Source organism: Macaca mulatta, chromosome X (assembly GCF_049350105.2).
Source record: "Macaca mulatta isolate MMU2019108-1 chromosome X, T2T-MMU8v2.0, whole genome shotgun sequence".
In the NCBI taxonomy this organism is placed as follows: Eukaryota; Metazoa; Chordata; class Mammalia; order Primates; family Cercopithecidae; genus Macaca; species Macaca mulatta.
In genome coordinates this window covers 135821253-135840481 of record NC_133426.1, presented here as the reverse complement: position 1 = coordinate 135840481, position 19229 = coordinate 135821253, and the positions used below count along the sequence as shown (strand labels likewise).

General features: G+C 40.1%; 1 long non-coding RNA gene across 1 annotated transcript in view; it reads left to right on the top strand.

Moving 5' to 3' along the window:
- LOC114669768 (uncharacterized) overlaps window positions 1–18447 on the top strand; it is a 77714-nt gene extending 59267 nt beyond the window's left edge. The window contains exon 3 of the long non-coding RNA XR_001442099.3: window positions 16724–18447. This is a non-coding gene — a long non-coding RNA (uncharacterized LOC114669768). The remainder of the gene's footprint in view (window positions 1–16723) is intronic.
- Window positions 18448–19229: the final 782 nt, after the last annotated feature.

Here is a 19229-nt window from a genome sequence, read left to right as displayed (position 1 = left end):
CTACAAGTGGGAACTGAACCACAGGACTCTTTTGTTACTGTTTCTTTGTGTGTGATTGTATTCTGCCCTAGCCCGGTGATCTGGGCAATATCTGTTGCTCATAAATCCATGAGTGATAAACTGAAAATAAATGATGGAAGGTTGGAATGTTTCTGTGGATCCGTAACCTCTGAAGTTAAGGGCATGAAAAATAATCACCACACCCCTACAGCCTACTACAGAGGCATCTGTCCTCTGCAGTGGAATTCTGATGTAACTGATTTACTGAAGAATAGTAAGTTATTTGGGGCATTAACTTGTAAAGGTTTTGTGTTTTCCAAATGTTGATTCCAACTTTGCTTTGTTGAATTCCCTTTTCAAAATTCATAACCTTCTGGTTCTTTTCAGTTATCAAAATTTAGTCCATTACAAAATTCCAATGTCTTATCAGAATAGAAGATTGCTCCTACCCTGTTGCTTTCTAGATAGGTGGGTAGGAGTATTAGGTGTAGATGCAGGGGTATGGTATTCTCTATTCTTCTCCCCCCGATCCTTCTTGTAAGTTAGCTCCTCTGGCGTTACTTTCTAGCCCATTACTTCCTACCCCTGTTAGGGGTAGGGAGATTGCTCCCGGCCTCACTCTGGTTAGATTTATTTCCAGCTCTTGCTGGTAGCTTCCGCTGTTGGGCTACCTTCTGTGTACATAGACGGCATATGTGGCTTTCACAGCAGTGGTGGCTAGCTTCATTTTCAGTGTTCACTGTTACTGAGGACACTGTCAAAGAGGAGCAGCCTGGTTTCTCTCAGTCATTCCCAAAATTCCAAATGTCCAATCCCTTCACTAGATGGGTTGCCATGACTATCAGCCCTCAAGCTGCCTGGGTAGCACTAAGGCTTTTACTCTTCCAGTCTGTGCTCCTGTATGTGGAGTCAGAACTGCTATGATCCTTTTCTGTGACTTTTAAGGGCAGTAGGGGTCAGGAGTTCAGTTTTATCCTGTTCTTCTCCAGGTTACATTATACTACAGCCCTTTCATGCCCTGATGGAATGGGCTACTACAGCAAGTATGCTGCCTTCAGAAATCTCCACGTGAGAAGCAGGCCCAGCCTCAATATTTACCCACACTCTCTGCCTTTATAGAACATATATCATTCTCTCTTAAGTATTATCTCCTTGTTCCGCTCAAATGTATCTTTGAGTAAATCATCAGGGTCTCCAGGGCCATGAGTATGCTGCTAGGGAGCAAGATGCCAGTCTCATTTTCTAACAGGCTCTCCCAGATCTATGAGAGATTATCTTGAGACTCACCCCTACCTCATTTGGCTTTGGTGGTGGAGAGGAAAACCTCTTCCTCTTTTGCAACAGGCTGAAAACTCCAATAGCTTCCTCCCCTCCTCCAGGTCTCAGGGGAGTAGACGACGTGGAGAGTGGTAGAGGATAGATGAAGACAGTATGTCCAGTAAGCCTTGTGGGAAATATCTGGTCCCATTTATTGGGGCTCTCTTTAGAATATGAGAGAGTCTAGGCTACAAGACACTTCAAGTCTGGAGTTCAAATCTTAGCTCTTCCACTTAGAAACTGTGTGTCAGCTCACAGAGTACCTGAGTTCAAATCCTAGCTCTTCCACTTACAAACTATATGTCACTTGGCAACTCACTTATATTTTTGTGCCTCACTTTTCTCATCTTTAAGATGGAGATAATAGTTATAACTACATCATAGAGTTGTTGTGAGGATTGATTGGATTAAGGGTTGTAAAATGTTTAATACAAAGCCTGGTACATAATAAATGCCATGCAAGTGTTCATTGTTTATTATTATTCTTACTTTTTTTTGTCTTCAGCTTTGGACCATCGTTACCAATTTTGCGGTAATAGAAGTCCCCTTCCGCATTCTGTTATGTTTGATAGATGAATCATGAAACTAGCCTAAGAGAAAAGAAAGACATTTGGAATTGCTTATGGTAACACTTGCAGTTACTATAAGCTGAGCAAAGCAAAGCTGGAGTTGAGCAAAGAAACAAACACACTGTACCTACTTGAATGTCTCATTAAATATATTGGGAAAATAAACCTGGGCGGGTCATTGGTTCATCCATCCCTAGTTAGTAAATCAAGCAGACTCTCCTTCTGGTAGAGGAGATGCTGTGTCAGAGGAACGTGCTCATTCAAATTAGGAGCCAACACATTCTTAGTAAATGTTCCACATGCAATAAAGTGAATTACTGTGCTGTGTAAGCTCTGGAAGGATTTTTCTAACTTTCCACTGGATAGAAAAGCTTGTTTTATTAATATATTGAATAACAGCGTTGTGTAAACAACTCATACTTTTTAGATTTACTCCTGTTGAAGAATGCCATAGTTAAGTGCTTGGAATTGACACTTGAAAATGAAATACTGCTGCAAATAACGGGGAAATTGTAGATGTATTTTATACCTCTCCTTTCCAAATCAAAAGGTCTCATAAATACAGTCTCTAAAAGTGTCAGTGGGGGAGTTAACATAACTGTACAAGCAATAAGCCTGACCTTTCAGTGTAATTTATTTTCGATTTGCTCGATCCTTTTTTATTAAAACTAGCACATCTGAAGCAGAATTAAATCCTATTATAACAGGTGTGTGATCATATCAGGTTCTCCCTGCCACCAGCCCACTTTATTAAAAGTTACTTTGTTTCAAGGAGGATAACCTGATCAGGGCAGTGGGATACCTTTGGAATGATAGAGTGGCAGGGGAAGGATGGTTTTATTTTCCTGTGAACAACCACTGTTACCAGTGAAATCAAAGAATATTTATGAGCATTATTTCATGTTTGAAAAGCCATGGTGGGATGTAATAGCTCCTCTGTGTTTATAAGGGTTATTTCTTTCTGGGGTTATTTAGACCCAGGGACAAAGAGGGTGATCAAGTTGTTCTGTATCATAATCCATACATTACTGGCCTGTAATCATTTTCATGGGTAGCATTCTTAGTCTAGTGACCATCAGGAGAGTACAAACACCTTTGAAATACTACTGAGATACAGATCCACTTGGTAGAAACGTGCTTTCAGTTTTTGGCCTATCTCAGGGAACATAATTCTACTAGGTCCTTGAAGAAGATGTAGAATTTTTAAAATCACCCCATTTACTAGTGGTTTAACCTGTTTCCTCTTGGTTTCATCTTTTGGTTTCTACCTCCTTTTCTCTGCCTGGTTATCTCATTATCCAGTTCAATTTCTATCTCCTCCGGGATCCTGAAACATCCCTGCCCACAGTGACCTCTTTCCTCTTCCCAAATCTGACCACTTATAAGTTCATATACATCAACTGAGCACTGACCTGAATGAATTTGTCATAACTCCCCTGTCAAACTGAGAACTAGAGGGCAGAAAGTCAAGCCAGTCTAATTTCCAGACCTTTGTAGTGAGTTGGAGGACATATTGGGGTTGACATATTGGGGCTGGTCAAAATAAAATATATGACCACAAGGCGGCAGTAGCACACAACAAGTTTTATTTAGGTGCCACTTTGACAGGTTTGCAGGGTTAAGCAAAAGTCCCTCACACTATGAGACCTTCCAAAGGCCATGGTGTAGAGGCCACCACCCAGAAAGGGAGAGACTGTAACCTTAGCTATAGAAACATGGTTACTGGTTCGTGTCTACTATTGATTGGTTGACATTCTGAGGCATTAGCCTATCACTTATGGGTTAGCTTTCAGAAGCATTACTAGTACAAAGTATCACTGACTAAAGAATGTATTGAAAACTGGCAGAGGGGATTACTTGTTGCTATAGCAAAAAAATAAAATAAAATAGATATTTTCTTAGGAGAATAAGAATTTTCTATTCTCAGCACCTAGCACCTTAGCACAGTATTTTGCAAGCAGGGAGCACTCAGTAAATACTTGCAGAATAAAAGAGCAGCATATGTGTACTATTTGAAAACATACTGCCTTCTAGTCTCCCTGTTGTCAATGCTTCTACCTAGGGTTTAAATGTGGAGAGAATAATAGCATCTATCATGTGTCCTTACCTTTTTTTGTTTCTAAACAAAGCACTTGATCCTTACTTTACTCTCTAAGGCCAGGAAGAAAAGAAATATTTACAAATATTTCTGTTTGTAAATGAGAGGTGAAGTAAAATATCTAGAGTCACACAGTGTTGGATCTTGGGATTCTACATTTCTTGGCCTGTATTATTACTATTATTATTATTATTATTATTATTATTATCATTATTATTATTTGTGGGAGACCAGAGTTTTATTATTACTTAAATCAGTATCCCTGATCATTTGGGGATCAGAGTTTTTAAGGATAATTTGGTGGGTAGGGGAAGATCAGAGTCGAGAGTGCTGATTGGTTGGGCTGGAGATGAAATCATAGGGAATTGAAGCTGTCCTCTTGCTCTGAGTCAATTCCTATGGGGGAGATGGGGGTAAAGGGAAGTGTTGGGCCAATAGAACAGAGATTCTCATCTGGTATGCAGAAATACTAGTCTTCTTATCCTCAGGTAGGGCAGGGCTGGCAGTGGCCAGAGCTCTGGAAAATTGTTCTGGCTGCAAGCAACTTACGTGTTTTTCTTAGTGTGTTGACAATTATTATCATTTTCTGTTTGTGTCCTGATGTGAAAATGTGGGGAAAACTACACAGAAGTGCCATTTAGTGCATATGTGGGTCTGTATGTAACTCTCCATGAAATACCACCTGACATCATATTGTTATGTGAGAGTTTTCAGAGTGCTTCCATGCACATCATAGTCACATTTACTCTTCAAGCTAAGCCTGTCATGCAGACAGGGTAGTGAACAGTATTATTTAAGTCTACATTTTAAAAAAGACAGTTTTGAAATGGAAAAAAAAGAGAAAAAAACCTTAATTTTGTATCTCAATCATTCTTAAAATTTTAATAATTAAAAAATAAACATTTTATCAAACATAATGAAAATCATATGTGATAATTTTATGTGCTAACTAGACTGGACTAAGAGATGCCCGTATATTATGGTTAAACATTATTTTTGGATGTGCCTGTTGTGGTGTTTCTAGAAGAAATTGGCATTTGAATTGGTGAACTGAATAAAGCAGATAGCTGCCCCTGATGTGGGTGGGCATCATCTAATCCGTTGAGGACCAAAACAGAACAAAAATGCTTGAGTTAGGATGTTGATCTGCTGCCCTTGGTGCTCCTGGTTCTCAGGCCTTCAGACTTGGACTGGAATCTACACCATCAACTCTCTGGCTTTCAGGTCTTCAAACCACACTACTGGCTTTCTTGGGTCACCAGCTTTCAGATGGCAGACCATGGAACTTCTAAGCCTTCATAATCACATAAGCCAATATCTTATAGTAAATCTCTTTATATCTATCTATCTATCTATCTATCTATCTATCTATCTATCTATCTATCTATCTAATATAGGTAGATATCTAGAGATATAACAGATATAATATGTAAATCTCTCTCTCTTTATATGTATCTCCATCCTTTTGGTTCTATTTTTCTGAAGAACTCTTGACTAATACAGATTTTTGTACCAAGAGTGATTCTAGAGGAACAGAATTCTAAGGATGAGTTTCTGAATTGGTTCTGGAGTTTTAAGATTGGCTCTTAAATCTGGTTAGATTTAAAGATGCTAATAACTCTATTTCCAGTAGTAAAGAGAGCATTGATAGTTCATGCATGGTCTGGCAATGGAGATACACAAAAAAGTCTGCATTGGATACTCCAAGTCAACCACTTATAAAAAGAAAGGAACTAGGTGAGTTGTACATACATTTGGAACATTTTGGGGAGATTTTTGACAGCTAACAAATATAATAAGGTTGCCTGGTTGGTCCTAATCTCCTTGGACAAAGTGATGAAAGAAAAGCATGGGCTCCGTGACTCATATTCTCAACCAAAGCTCCATAAACAACTTGAAGGCTTTTTTTATTATTATACTTTAAGTTCTAGGGTACATGTGCAATATGCAGGTTTGTTACATATGTATACACGTGACATGTTGGTGTGCTGCACCCATTAACTAGTCATTTACATTAGGTATATCTCCTAATGCTATCCCTCCCCACTCCCCTCACCCCACGACAGGCCCCAGTGTGTGATGTTCCCCATCCTGTGTCCAAGTGTTTTCATTGTTCAATTTCCACCTATGAATGATAACATGCGGTGTTTGGTTTTCTATCCTTGCAATACTTTGCTCAGAATGATGGTTTCCAGCTTCATCCATGTCCCTACAAAGGACATGAACTCATCCTTTTTTTATGGCTGCATAGTATTCCACAGTGTATATGTGCCACATTTTCTTAATCCAGTCTATCATTGATGGACATTTGGGTTGGTTCCAAATCTTTGCTATTGTGAATAGTGCTGCAATAAACATACATGTGCATGTGTCTTTGTAGCAGCTTGATTTATAATCCTTTGGGTATATACCCAGTAGTGGGATTGCTGGGCCAAATGGTATTTCTAGTTCTAGATCCTTGAGGAATCGCCACACTGTCTTTCACAATGGCTGAACTAGTTTACAGTCCCACCAACAGTGTAAAAGCGTTCCTATTTCTCCACATCCTCTCCAGCACCTGTTGTTTCCTGACTTTTTAATGATCATCATTCTAATTGGTGTGAGATGGTATCTCATTGTGGTTTTGATTTACATTTCTCTGATGGCGAGTGATGATGAACATTTTTTCATGTGTCTGTTGGCTGTATGAATGTCTTCTTTTGAGAAATGTCTGTTCTTATCCTTTGCCCACTTTTTGATGGGATTGTTTGTTTTTTTCCTGTAAATTTGATTGAGTTCTTTATAGGTTCTGGATATTAGCTCTTTGTCAACTGTGTAGATTGCAAAAATTTTCTCCCATACTGTAGGTTGCCTGTTCACTCTGATGGTAGTTTCTTTTGCTGTGCAGAAGCTCTTTAGTTTAATTAGATCCCATTTGTCAATTTTGGCTTTTGTTGCTGTTGCTTTTGGTGTTTTAGTCATGAAGTCCTTGCCCATGCCTATGTCCTGATGGGTATTGCCCAGGTTTTCTTCTAGGGTTTTTTATGGTTTTAGGTCTAACATTTAAGTCTTTAATCCATCTTGAATTAATTTTTGTATAAGCTGTAAGGGAGGGATCCAGTTTCAGCTTTCTACATATGGCTAGCCAGTTTTCCCAACACCATTTATTAAATAGGGATTCCTTTCCCCATTTCTTGCTTTTGTCAGGTTTGTCAAAGATCAGGTGGTTTTAGATGTGTGGTATTATTTCTGAGGGCTCTGTTCTGTTCCATTGGTCTATATTTCTGTTTTGGTACCAGTACCATGCTGTTTTGGTTACTGTAGCCTTATAGTATAATTTGAAGTCAAGTAGCATGATGCCTCCAGCTTTGTTCTTTTGGCCTAGGATTGTCTTGCCAATGCAGGCTCTTTTTTTGGTTCCATATGAACTTTAAAGTAGTTTTTTCCAATTCTGTGAGGAAAGTCATTGGTAGCTTAATGGGGATGGCATTGAATCTATAAATTACCTTGGGCAATATGGCCATTTTCATGATATTGATTCTTCCTATCCATGAGCATGGAATGTTCTTCCATTTGTTTGTGTCCTCTCTTATTTCCTTGAGGAGTGGTTTGTAGTTCTCCTTGAAGAGGTCCTTCACATCCCTTGTAAGCTGGATTCCTAGATATTTTATTCTCTTTGAAGCAATTGCAAATGGGAGTTCACTCATGATTTGGCTCTCTGACTGTTGTTGGTATGTCGGAATGCTTGTGAGTTTTGCACCTTGATTTTGTATCCTGAGACTTTGCTGAAGTTGCTTATCGGCTTCAGGAGATTTTGGGCTTAGACGATGGAGTTTTCTAAATATACAGTCATGTCATCTGTAAACAGGGACAATTTGACTTCCTCTTCTCCTAACTGAATACCCTTTATTTTTTTCTCCTGCCTTATTGCCCTGGTCAGAATTTCCAACCCTATGTTGAATAGGAGTGGTGAGAGAGGGCATCCCTGTCTTGCGCCAGTTTTCAAAGGGAATGCTTCCAGTTTTTGCCCATTCAGTATGATATTGGCTGTGGGTTTGTCATACATAGCTCTTACTATTTTGAGATACATCCCATCAATACCTAGTTTATTGAGAGTTTTTAGAATGAAGGGCTGTTGAATTTTCTCAAAGGCCTTTTCTGCATCTATTGAGATAATCATGTGGTTTTAGTCTTTGGTTCTGTTTATATGATGGATTACATCTATTGATTTGCATATGTTGAACCAGCCTTGCATCCCAGGGATGAAGCCAACTTGATCGTGATGGATAAGCTTTTTGATGTGCTGCTGGATTCAGTTTGTCAGTATTTTACTGAGGATTTTTGCATCGATGTTCATCAGGGATTTTGGTCTAAAATTCTCTTTTTTTTGTTGTGTCTGCCAATCTTTGGTATCAGGATGATGTTGGCCTCATAAAATGAATTAGGAAGGATTCCCTCCTTTTCTATTGATTGGAATAGTTTCAGAAGGAATGGTACCAGCTCCTCCTTGTACCTCTGGTAGAATTCGGCTGTGAATCCGTCTGGTCCTGGACTTTTTTTGGTTAGTACGCTATTAATTATTGCCTCAATTTCAGAGCCAGTTATCGGTCTATTCAGGGATTCCACTTCTTCCTGGTTTCGTCTTGGGAGGGTGTATGTGTCCAGGAATTTATCAATTTCTTCTAGATTTTCTAGTTTATTTGCATAGAGGTGTTTATAGTATTCTCTGATGGTAGTTTGTATTTCTATGGTATCGGTGGTGATATCCCCCTTATCATTTTTTATTGCATCTATTTGATTCTTCTTTCTTTTCTTCTTTGTTAGTCTTGCTAGCAGTCTATCGATCTTTTAAAAAACCAGCTCCTGGATTCATTGATTTTTTTGAAGGGTTTTTTGTGTGTCTATGGCCTTCAGTTCTGCTCTGATCTTAGTTATTTCTTGCCTTCTGCTAGCTTTTGAGTGTGTTTACTCTTGCTTCTCTAGTTCTTTTAATTGTGATATTAGGGTGTCAATTTTAGATCTTTCCTGCTTTCTTTTGTGGGCATATAATACTGTAAATTTCCATCTACACACTGGTTTAAATGTGTCCCAGAGATTCTGGTATGTTGTGTCTTTGTTCTCATTGGTTTCAAGGAACGTCTTTATTTCTGCCTTCATTTTGTTATGTACCCAGTAGTCATTAAGGAGCAGGTTGTTCAGTTTCCATGTAGTTGAGTGGTTTTGAGTGAGTTTCTTAATCCTGAGTTCTAGTTTGATTGCCCTGTGGTCTGAGAGACAGTTTGTTATAATTTCTGTTCTTTTACATTGCTGAGGAGTGCTTTACCTCCAACTAAGTGGTCAATTTTGGAATAAGTGTAATGTGGTGCTGAGAAGATTTGGGGTGGAACATTCTGTAGTTGTCTATTAGGTCCGTTTGATGCAGAACTGAGTTCAATTCCTGGATATCCTTGTTAACTTTCTGTCTTGTTGATCTGTCTAACGTTGACAGTGTGGTGGTTAATTCTCCCATTATTATTGTGAGGGAGTCTAAGTGTCTTTTTAGGTCTCTAAGGACTTGCTTTATGAATCTGGGTGCTCCTGTATTGGGTATCTATATATTTAGGATAGTTAGGTCTTCTTGTTGAGTTGATCCCTTTACCATTCTGTAGTGGCCTTCTTTGTCTGTTTTGATCTTTGTTGGTTTAAAGTCTGTTTTATCAGAGACTAGGATTGCAACCCCTGCTTTTTTTTGTTTTCCATTTGCTTGGTAGATCTTTCTTCATCCCTTTATTTTGAGCCTATGTGTGTCTCTGCACATGAGATGGGCCTCCTGAATACAGCACACTGATGGTTCTTGACTCTTTATCCAATTTGCCATTCTATGTCTTTTAATTGGGGCATTTAGCCCATTTACATTTAAGGTTAATATTGTTATGTGTGAATTGATCCTGTCATTATGATGTTAGCTGGCTATTTTGCTTGTTAGTTGATGCAGTTTCTTCCTAGCATTGATGGTCTTTATAATTTGGCATGTTTTTGCAGTGGCTGGTACCAGTTGTTCCTTTCCACGTTTGGTGCTTCCTTCAGGAGCTCTTTTGAGTCAGGCTGGTGGTGACAAAATCTCTCAGCATTTGCTTCTCTGTAAAGGATTTTATTTCTCCTTCACTTATGAAGCTTAGTTTGGCTGGATATGAAATTCTGGGTTGAAATTCTTTTCTTTAAGAATATTGAATATTGGCCCCCACTCTCTTCTGGCTTGTAGAGTTTCTGCTGAGAAATCTGCTGTTAGTCTGATGGGCTTCCCTTTGTGGGTAACCCGACCTTTCTCTCTGGCTTCCCTTAACATTTTTTGCTTCATTTCAACTTTGGTGAATCTGACAATTATGTGTCTTGGAGTTACTCTTCTTGAGGAGTATCTTCGTGGCATTCTCTGTATTTCCTGAATTTGAATGTTGGCCTGCCTTGCTAGGTTGGGGAAGTTCTCCTGGATGATATCCTGAAGAGCATTTTCCAACTCGATTTCATTCTCCCCATCACTTTCAGGCACACCAATCAGACGTAGATTTGGTCTTTTCTCATAGTCCCATATTTCTTGGAGGCTTTGTTCATTTTTTTTACTATTTTTTCTCTAAACTTCTCTTCTAGCTTCATTTCATTCATTTGATCTTCAATCACTGATACCCTTTCTTCCACTTGATCAAATTGGCTACTGAAGCTTGTGCATGCATCACATAGTTCTTGTGCCATGGTTTTCAGCTCCATCAGGTCATTTAGGGTCTTCTCTACACTATTTATTCTAGTTAGTCATTCATCTAATCTTTTTTCAAGATTTTTAGTTTCTTTGTGATGAGTTCAAACATCCTCCTTTAGCTCGGAGAAGTTTGTTGTTACTGATCGTCTGAAGCCTTCTTCTCTCAACTTGTGAAAGTCCTTCTCCGTCCAGTTTTGTTCTGATGCTGGCGAGGAGCTGTGTTCCTTTGGAGGAGAAGAGGCACCCTGGTTTTTAGAATTTTCAGCTTTTCTGCTCTGGTTTCTCCCCATCTTTGTGGTTTTATCTACCTTTGGTCTTTGATGATGGTGATGTACAGATGGGATTTTGGTGTGACTGTCCTTTCTGTTTGTTAGTTTTCCTTCTAACAGTCAGGACCCTCAGCTTCAGATCTGTTAGAGTTTGCTGGAGGTCCACTCCAGACCCTGTTTGCCTGGGTATTACCAGTGGAGGTTGCAGAACAGCAAATATTGCAGAACAGCAAATGTTGCTGCCTAATCCTTCCTCTGGAAGCTTCGTCTCAGAGGGGCACCCAGCCATATGAGGTGTCAGTCGGCCCCTACTGGGAGATACCTCCCAGTTAGGCTACTCAGGGGTCAGGGACCCACTTGAGGAGGCAGTCTGTCTGTTCTCAGATGTCAAACTCCGTGCTGGGAGAACCACTACTCTCTTCAAAGCTCTTGAAGGCTTTTTATGTGTGCCCCAAAGAAGACCCTTATCTCCTGTAGCTACAGGGATAAGATTGCTGAAAATCAAACATATTCTGCCTCTTGCTGAATTTCAACTTGCACTGAGTTCCTAGCTTTGCTGGGTGTCTACTGTTAACGTGAGGGCATTGGCTGGGGAAGAATGGGATTCTGTAAGTTGGAATGGAGGTGTATGGGAAGACCCGGATGAAGCTGGGGACATTTAACCCTTAAATTTTGGTGAAACTTCTGTGTTAGGGGAAGAAGTCTCCTCACCACCAGTGGGAGCAGCCCTCCCCCCATTCTCAAAGGAAGTGATCTCCTCACCCCCAGTAGAAGTGACCTCCCTATGCCTAGTAGCAGGAGCATCCCTGTCCCCAGTGGTATCAACCTCTCTACCCCCAGTAATATTGGCCTTTCCGTGCCCATCTGAAGGGAGTAACCTTGCATTGCCTGAGGAAATGAATGGCCTCTCCTGAGGCAGTTGCCATCCAAGACACTGCTGACTCTCTTCAGGACCCACTATCCCACCACCCCTCTTTGCTTCTAGGCTTATAACTACAGTTAAGTCATAACAGGCCCCTAAACTTGAGGTACAAAGTATGACCCATGAAAAGGTGGACTAAACTCCAAAAGAACTACTTGAATTTTCCAATTTATATAAGCAGAAATCTGGGGAACTTGTGTGGGAATGGATACTAAGGATGTGGGATAATGGTGAAAGGAACATAAAGTTGGATCAGGCAGAATTTATAGGCTCACTAAGCAGAGATTCTGCATTTAATATTGAAGCTCATGGAGTCTGAAAAGACTTTAGTATTTTATTTGTTTGATTGGCTGACACATGGACAAAAAGGTGACCCACAGTGAGAGAACTGGAAATGCCAGATCTGCCTTGGTTTAATGTACAGAAAGGAATTAAAAGTCTTAGGGAGATTGAAATATGAGAGTGAATTTATCATTTAAGACCTACTCACCCACACTGGGAGGGTCCAGAAGACATACCTTTCACCAATACTGTGAGAAATAAATGTATGAGGGGAGTGCTGACATCTTTAAAGAGCTCTGTGATCACTCTTCTTTGTAGGCCAGACCTTACAGTGAAAACTGTAGCTACTGAATTTGGAAACCTAAATGCAATAGGAATAATTGGGTGCCAGGTAGCAGGGGCCAAGTAGCAGGACTCAGTTGCCAAAGGTGAGCATGGCTACCATAATGGACAGCAGAGTCACAGCAGCAAAATAACGTGACTCACCCAGACCAATGGTTTTGGTTAGTTAATCATGGTTTTTCTAGAAGCAAAATAGATAAGAATGGTACTAAATTCTTACTTGATCTGTATAAGCAGGATAGTTCTGGGTCAATTGAACAAAAGTCTAATTTTAATAATAAAAACAGAGAGTGATGGCTCCTTCGTCAATTTCCAGACTTAAGCCAGTTTGTAGAACCAGAACCACTTGAATGAAGGAAAGGTGTGGTCCATTTGAGGAAGGGCCTTGTACACTATCAGAAATTTGTACTATTAATCTTTCTCCCAGCTTCCACAAAGTGACCCATGGCCTTTTACAACAATAGCTGTATATTGAGGAAAAGGAAATAATCAGATCTTCCAGGAACTACCGAACACTGGTTCTGAACTGACACCAATTCCAGGAGACCCAAAATGTCACTGTGGCCTACCAGTCAGATAGGGGCTTATGGAGGTCAGGTGATCAGTGGAGTTTTAGCTCATGTCCATCTTACAGTGGGTCCAGTAGGTCCCTGAATTCATCTTGTGTTTATTTGCCCAGTTCTGGAATGCATAATTGGAATAGACATGCTCAGCAGCTGGAAAAATCTCCATTTCGGTTCCCTGAACTTACAGACTGGGTACTACTATGGTGGAAACAGCCAAGTATGAAGCCACTTGAACTGTATCTACCTAGGAAATTAGTAAAACAAAAGCAATACTACAGTCCTGGAGGGATTGCTGAGATTAGTGCCACCATCAGGGACTTAAAGGATTCAAGGTTGGTGGCTGCCACCACATCTACATTCACCTTGCTTATTTGGCCCATGCAGAAAGCAGGTGTATTTTGGAGAATGGCAGTGGATTGTCATAGGCTTGATCAGGTGGTGACTCCAATTGCAGTTGCTCTACTAGATGTGGTTTCATTGCTTGAACAAATTAACACATCCCCTATACTTGATATGCAACTATCAACCTGAAAAATTCTCTTTTTTCCATCCTTGCCCATAAGGCTCACCAGAAACTGTGTGCCTTCAGCTGGCAAGGCCAGCAATATACCTTCACTATTATACCTCACAGGCATATCATCTCTTCAGTCCTATGTCAAAACTTAATTAATTAATTATTATTTTTCAAATAATTTCAACATTTCTTTTAGATTTGGGGGTACATGTGCAGGTTTGTTACATGGGCATATTATGTGATGCTGAGGTTTCGGGTATGAATGTGAATGAACCCATCACCCAGATAGTGAGCATAGTACCCAACCTTTGTCCCCTTTTCTGCTTCCACCTCTTATAGACCCTAGTATCTATTGTTCTCATTTTTGTGTCCATGTGTACCAAATGTTTAGCTCCCACTTACAAGTGAGAATATGCAGTATTTTTCTGTTTGTACATTAATTTACTTAGGATAATGGCCTCCAGCTGCATCCATGTTCCTGCAAAGGAAAGGATTTTATTTTTTTAATGGCTGTGTAGTATTTCATGGTGTATATGTGCCATATTTTCTTTATGCATCCACCATTGATGGGCATCCAGGTTGATTCTATGTCTTCGCTATTGTGAATAGTGCTGCAATGAACATATGCATGCATATGTCTTTTTGGTAGAATGCTTTATTTTCCTTTGGGTATATACCTTGTAAAGGGATTTACTGGGTTGAATGGTGGTTCTAAGTTCTTTGAGAAATCTCCAAACTGCTTTGTACAGTGGCTGAACGAATTTACATTCCCACCAACAGTGTGTATGTGTTTCCTTTTCTCCACCGCCTTAACTAGCATCTGTTATTTTTGCCTATGTCGTAATTTAGTTCACAGAGATCTTGATTGCTTTTCCCTTCCATAAGATATCCAAACTGGTCCATCACATTGATGATATTGTGCTAATTGGAACTAGTGGGTGAGAAGTAGCAATTACTTTAGGCTTATCAGTAAGACTTCTTTTGTGCCAGGAGGTGGGAAATAAATCTGACAAAAATTCAGGGGCCTTCTACATTAGTAAAATCTCTAGGGGTTCAGTGGTGTGGGGTCAAGATATCCCTTCTAAAATGAAGGATAAGTTACTGCATTTGGCTCCTCCTGCAACCAGAAAATAGGCACAATGCCTTGTAGACCATTTTGAATTTTAGAGGCAAAATATTCCTTATTTGGGTGTGTTACTCTGGCCCATTTACCCAGTGACCCCAAAAGCTACTTGTTTTGAGTAGGACCCAGAATAAGAGAAGGCTCCGCAACAGGTCCAGGCTGCTATGTAAGCTGCCCTGCCATTTGGGCCATATGATCCAGTGGATCTAACGGTGCTTGAAGGGTCAGTGGCAGATAGGGATGCTGTTTGGAGACTTTGGTAGATCTCTATAGGTGAATCACCATGCAGGCATAGGGTTTTGGAGCAAAGTCCTGTCACCCTCCACAGATAACTACTCTCTTATTGAGAAACAGCTCCTGACCTGCTACTGGGCCTTAGAGACTAAATGCTTAATGATGGGCCACCAAGTTACCATGTGACCTGAGGTGTTCATCACAAACTGGTTGCTGTCTGACCCCCTGAGCCATAAAGTTCGACACACACAGCAGAGCACTTATTATCAAATAGATGTGGTATATATGTGATTGGACCTGAGCAGGCCCCGAATAAACAGTAAGGTACATGAAGAAGTGGTCTAAATGCCCATGGTCCTCTCTCCTGTTACATTGCCTTCTCTCTCCTAGCCTGCACTTAAGGCCTCATGGGCAGTTACCTACAATTAGTTAACAGAGGAAGAGAAGACTCAGGCCTAGTGTACAGATGGTTCTGTATAATATGCAGGCAACACCTGAAAGTAGACAGCTGCAGCACTACGCCCTTGTTTGGGTTATCAATGAAGGATAGTGGTGAAGGGAAAGCCTACCAGTGAGCAGAACTTTGAGCGGTGCACATGGTTGTTCACTTTGACTGAAAGGAATTGTCCAGATGTGTAATTATATATTGATTATTGGGCTGTGGCCAATGATGTGGCTCTATGGTTGGGGACTTGGAAGGAACATAATTGGGAAATTGATGACAAGGATATTTTGGGAAGAGGTCTGTGGGTAGTCCTCTCTGAATGAAAAACTAAGTGAAGATATTTGTGTCCTGTATGAATGTTCAACAATAGCTGACCCTAGCAGAGGAAAATTTTAATAATCAAATGGAGAGGGTAACCCATTCTGTGAATACCAGTTAGCCTCTTTCTCCAACCACCCATGTCATCACTCAGTGGGATAATTAACAAAGTGGCTATGGAGGCAGGGATGGAAGTTATACATGAGCTTAGCAACATGGATTGCTACACACCAAGGCTGACATGCCTATGGCCATGGCTGTGTGCTGAATCTGCCATCAGCTGTGATGAACACTGAATCCCTGATATGGCAGCATTGCCCAAGGTGATCAGCTAGGTACCTGATGACAGATTCGTTACACTGGACAGCTTCCATAATGGAAGAAGCAGTTTTTCTTCTTACTGAAATAGTCACTTACTCTGGATATGGATTTGCCTTCCATGAGTGTCATGCTTCTGCCAAAACTACCATCTGTGGACTTACACAATGCTCTGTCCACTGTCCTATATTTTACACAGCATTGCTTCTGATCAAGCAACTCACTTCACAGCAAAAAAGTGTGGCAATGGGCCCATGCTTATGGAATTCACTAATCTTACCAAGTTTTTCACCATCCTGAAGCACCTGGCTTGATAGACCTGTGGAATGGTCTTTTGAAGCTTAGTTACGTTGGCAACTAGGTGGTGATACCTTGCAGGACTGGGATAAGGTCCTCCACAAAGCTGTACATGCTTTGAATCGGCACCCAATATATGGTGGTGTTTCTCCCATAGCCAGGATTCAAGGGTTCAGTAATAAAGGGGTGAAAATAGGAGTGACACTATTACTAATTACCCTTAGTGATCTACTAGTAAAACTTTGTTTCCTGTTCCTATGACTTCATGCTCTGCTGGTTGAAGGTCTTAGTTCCAATGGGGGGACCCCTTTCACTAGGAGACAAAACAATGATTCCATTGAACTGTAAGTTAAGACTGCTTCCCAGCCACTTTAGGCTCCTCATTCCTCTGAATCTACAGGCAAAGAAGAGTTGTGGTGCTGGCTGGGGTGACTGATCCTGACTATTAAGGAGGAATTGGACTACTACTCTACAATGGAGGTAAGGAAGAGTATGTTTGGAATACAGGAGATCCTGTAGGCATCTTTTGGTATTACCATGCCCTGTCATTAAGGTCAATAGAAAATTCAACAATTTGAATTTTTGAAACAACAACAGTTCAATCCAGGCCAGACTACTAATGACCCAGACCCCTTAGGAATAAAGGTTTGGGTCATTTCACCAAGTAAAGAACCACGACCAACTGAGGTGCTTACTGAAGGCAAAATAAATATGGAATGGATGGTAGATGAAGGTAATTATAAATGCCAGCTATGACCATGTGACCAGTTATAAAAACAAGGGCTAATTGTCATAAATATTTCTTAGTTTGTTATGAATACATTTGTGTCTATGCAACTACCTAAGCAAATATCTTTGTTTCCTTTCCTCTCTTATTCCCTTATCATGTAATGTAACATGTATTAACTCTATGTCATAGTGTTTAAGTACTGTTAATTTTATATCAGAGTATTTTAGTTCAGGGAAATCAAGGGGAAGAGTAAACTTCACTCAAGTGCTTTGCCTTCTTCCCCTTTTCTGGGGAAGGGGCTAATGCATTTTTGGTTGTATGCAGGATAGTTGTATTATGTTAGGCAGAATTATGACTTTGTTATGATTTTAATTTGAATATTAAGTATGGTTTAAGAAAATGTGGGGAGGAGGGAAATCAATTAGGAGTGGACTTGTGATTATTAATTTTATGTGCCAACTTGATGTATTGGAAGAAATACAACAACAATTAAATCTGGGCCAGACTACTAATGACCCAGACCCCTTAGGAATAAAGGTTTGGGTCATTCCACCAAGTAAAGAATGCTGACCAACTGAGGTGCTTACTGAAGGCAAAATAAATATGGAATGGATAGGCAAAATAAATATGGAAAGGCAAAATAAATATGGAACTTGATTGCACTAAGGGATGTCCAGATATTTTGGTTAAATATGATTTCTGGGTATGTCTTTGAGAGTGTTTCTGGGAGAGATTAGCATTTGAATCGGCAAACTGAGTAAAGCAGATGGCTCTTTCCAGTGTAAGTGGGCATCATCTAGTCTGCTGAAGGCCTGAATAGAACAAAAAGTTGAAGGAAGCTTGAATTAATTCTTCCCGACTGCTTCAGCTACCACATCAACCTTCCCTTCCCCTTGCTGCTCCTCATTCTCAGAACTTCAGACTTGGACTGGAATCTACACCCTCAGCTCTCTGGCTCTCAGGTCTTCAAATTACACCACTGACTTTCCTGAGTCTCCAGCTTACAGATGATAGATTATGGGACTTCTCAGCCTTCCTATTATGTGAGATAATACATTATAATAAATGTCTTTATCTATATATCTCTCTCTTATTTATAGGATTTATGAATATAAAACTTCTATAGGATGTTTATATTCTATTTATATATAACTCTTCATATGCATAAATCATATATATGTATTCCTTTCTATATATATCTATATATCAATATATAGCTATATCTTCTATAGGTTCTATGTATCTGGAGAGCCCTGATTGATACATCATGCTATACATATATTAATAGTTTACTATCTGGCTACAGCATAAGAATTTTATCCATGTTTCAGTATTACCTTTACTATCTTCTTTTTTTTTTTTGAGATGGAGTCTTGCTCTGTCCCCAGACTGGAGTGCCATGGCGCGATCTCGGCTCACTGCAACCTCCGCCTCCTGGGTTCAAGCAATTCTCCTGCCTCAGCCTTCCGAGTAGCTGGGACTAAAGGCACGTGCCACCACGCCCAGCTAATTTTTGTATTTTTAGTAGAGACAGGGTTTCACCATGTTGGCCAGGATGGTCTCGATCTCTTGACCTTGTGATCTGCCTGCCTCGGCCTCCCAAAGTGCTGGGATTACAGATGTGAGCCACCCTGCCTGGCCTACTATCATTTTTAATGATTGCGGAATATTCTTCTGAGTGGATGTACCATAATTTAATTAAAATTTTCTCTTTTGTTGGTTTTGTCTTTTTGTTGTTGAAGGTATACCTTGGAAATAATGCAAGTTTGGTTCCAAACCACCACAGTAATGCACATACTGCAATAAAGCAAGTCACACAATTTTTCTTAAGTTCCGCAGTGCATAAAAGTTATGCTTACACTATACTGTAGTCTATTAAGTGTGTGATAGCATCATGTCTTAAATGCCATACATACCTTAATTAACAATACTTTATTGTAGAAAAATGCTAACAATCATCTGGACCTTCAGTGAGTCATAATGCTCTTGTTGATGAAGGGTTTTACCTCAACATGGATGGTGGCTGACTGATCAAGGTGGTGGTTGTTGAAGGTTTGGGTGGCTGTGGCAATTTCTTAAAATAAAAGAATAATGAAGTTTGCCACATCAATTGACTATTGTTTTGACGAAAGATTTTTCTGTAGCCTGCAATGCTGTTTGGTAACATGTTACCCCT